The sequence below is a fragment of the Propithecus coquereli genome, unplaced genomic scaffold, assembly GCF_000956105.1.
Source record: "Propithecus coquereli isolate 6110/MARCELLA unplaced genomic scaffold, Pcoq_1.0 Scaffold299, whole genome shotgun sequence".
NCBI lineage: Eukaryota > Metazoa > Chordata > Mammalia > Primates > Indriidae > Propithecus > Propithecus coquereli.
The window spans coordinates 2,291,477-2,294,617 of NW_012148607.1; the positions used below are offsets into that span (position 1 = coordinate 2,291,477).

A 3,141-nucleotide genomic window follows, 5' to 3' on the forward strand; every position below is an offset into this window, starting at 1 on the left:
TGATATGTTAGTGAGGCAATATATTTTCAAATGAGACCAAATAAGACAATTCAATATAAATTTAATTAGGGCTTATGTGTAAGACACTTTGAAAAATTTAAAGTGCTATCCACTTAGGGTCATTTATTGCTAATATTTTATATACTTATATTGGACTAGAGAGAAATCATATGGCTTAAGTATGGCTTATTTATTTGGTCAATGGTACTAAATCATGAAATTAAATTATACTGCTTATTTGAAATATTCTATCCTTAGACTTTATAGTCCACTACAAAAATATTTAGCCAGTATTTTTATTGTAATGACTTTCTTTCAAATCCATAAATCAGATTAGCACAATTTTTGAGCATCTAGTATGTGCCTGGTTATGCATGAGACATCAGAAAGGTATCAAGGTGTGTGTAAGATAGAATGTCTGCTAGCAAGGAATTACGTTCTGCTTGGGGACTTACATTGATGGAAAAAGAACTAATATTTAATAAATCAACTAAGACACCACCATTTGGGTAGAATAAATTTTAAGTGCTGTAGAAGTTCAAAGGAGTGAGAGATCATATTAACTTGGCAGAGTCAGGGAAGCCTTCTTCGAAGAGGGGACTTGAACTGGACCTTGAATTTTAATAGGATTTTAGAAGATAGGGAAGGAACTCAGAAAGGAGCAAAATAGTGATACATAAAACAGATATATAAACGTGCAAAGCTTTTTGAGAAGTCAGTGAATAAAAACCCATTTAGCTAACAATGACAATAATGAGAACCACCATTTATTTTGAAGGCTTGTTGAATGCTGAGTGCATTACTTACTTAAAAATTTAATCTTCACAACTGTTCCCCATTGAAGGACCTGAGGCCAAGAGATTATGTATTGGCCAGGTTCTTTGACTCTGAGGCCTGAGTTCTTTGTACTAGGTTCCTCCTAGAAAAACTGAGGACTTGATAGTATCGGTAGATAAAAATAGAAAGGTAAAATTGAGCCAAATTATTCAGAAATGCTTTGCATAAAGCCAAAAAGTTTGTATTTTATGCTCTGTATATTGGATTCTGAGAAGGGAATAGCATGACAGGGTAACTGATGGCAAGACACAGTATGGTTTAGCTTTAGGAAGACTGATGCTAAGAAATTGGTTTGAGCTTCCACCATGTTTGAAAATGAGGCTTGATTTGATATTCTGCTTAGGAAGTTTTAAGATGACCATATTTTCATCTTGCTCAAATTATATTTTTATTATTTTATTATTATTACAGAAGTGATACAAAATTGCTACGGAAACATTTAGAAAATAGAGTTAGTAAAAACAAGAAAATAAAAATTGCCCTTAATCTCAGCACCTAGGGATAAGATGAATGTTAGTTAGCATTTTGGCATATTTCCTGCCATCCTTTTTCTATTTCCTTGTTCCTTACCTTACTCTCCTCACCGTGAACTGGATGGGCAAATGCATGAAAGAGTGACTTTAAGTAAATTTTTGGATTACAGTGGCTCATGCCTATAATCCTAGCACTTTGGGAGGCTGAGGCAGGAGGATCGCTTGAGGTCAGGAGTCTGAGACCACCCTGGGGAATAGTGAGACCCCATATCTACAAAAAATAAAAGAAAAATAGCCGATGTGGTGGTGTGTTCCTATAATCTCAGCTACTCGGGAGTCTGAGGCAGGAGGATCACTTGAGTGCAGGAGTTGGAGGCTGCCGTGAGCGATGATGTTGCCACTCTACTCCAGCCTGAGCAACAAACTGAGACCCCGTCTATTTAAAACAAACAAACAAAACCACAATGAGATATTACTTAATACCTGTTAGAATGGCTATTGGCAAAATGATGAAAGATGACAAGTGATGGCAAGAGAACCCTTGTACACTGTTGGTGGGAATGTAAATTAGTACAGCTATTATGGAAATTCCTCAGAAAACTAAAAATAGAACTACTGCATGATCCAGCAATCCCACTTCTGGGGATGTTTCCAAAAGAATTGAAATCAATATGTCAAAGGGATAGCTGCATTCCCATGTTGACTGCAGCATTATTTACAATACCAAGATTTGGAATCAATCTAAGTGTCTATCAGCTGATGAGTTAATAAGAAAAATGTGGCATATATACACAATAGAATACTTAACGGCCTTTACAAAGAAGGAAATTCAGGCTGGCGAGGTGGTTTATGCCTGTATCCTAGCACTCTGGGAGGCCGAGGCAGGAGGATCACTTGAGGTCAGGAGTTCGAGACCAGCCTGAGGAAGAGTAAGACCCTGTCTCTACAAAAAATAGAAAAATTAGCCAGGTGTGGTGGTGTATACCTGTAGTCCCAGGTACTCAGGAGGCTGAGGCAGGAGGATCCCTGGAGCCTAGGAGTTTGAGGTTGCAATGAGGTATGATGATGCCACTGCACTCTAGCTTGGGTAACAGAGTGAGACACTGTCTCAAAAAAAAAAAAAAAAGAAGGAGATTCTATCGTTTGTGACAATTGGATAAATCTGGAGGACGTTACACTAAGTGAAATAAGCCAGATGCAGAAGAAAAAATACTGCATGATCTAATATGTGAAATCTGAAAAAGTGGAACTCATAGAAGTAGAGAGTAGAGGTGGTTACCATAGGGTTGGGGTTGGGGGGAGGGAATGAGGAGATGTTGGTCAAAAGACAAAGTTTCGAGGAGCCGAGGGGGACGCCGGGAGCAGGTGGGGACCACGGAAGAATTTCTTCACATGGCTCCTGAAGAAGTGACCATCACAGTTCGCCTCATTCGTTCCTTTGAACATCGCAATTTCAAACCTGTAGTGTATCACGGAGTTAACTTGGACCAAACCGTAAAGGAATTTATAGCATTTTTAAAGCAAGATGTCCCTTTAAGGACCAGCCTGCCACCACCATTCAGAAATTATAAATATGTTAAACTAAAGATCATTCACCAAGCACATAAATCAAAGCCAGTGAAACTGAAATTGCATTCTTCTGTGAGGAAGATTATAAGACCTACAAAGCTAATCCCATTTCATCCTGGTGAAAACGTCTCGGGGGCTGCCTTTTTGCATACCTGTATTAAGCTCTTTATTCCACTACTGAGTTTTTGAAATTGACAAACAAATCTTAAAAAATTAATCCCAGGCTCTACTATTTGAGCCAAAATCTGGTGATTTCTCTCTC

At 38.1% G+C, this 3,141-nt stretch overlaps 1 protein-coding gene across 1 annotated transcript in view; it reads left to right on the plus strand.

Annotated features, from left to right (window-relative positions):
• The window catches only part of TESK2 (testis-specific kinase 2), an 86,273-nt gene that overhangs the window by 944 nt on the left and 82,188 nt on the right, over positions 1-3,141 (plus strand). The window lies entirely within an intron of this gene.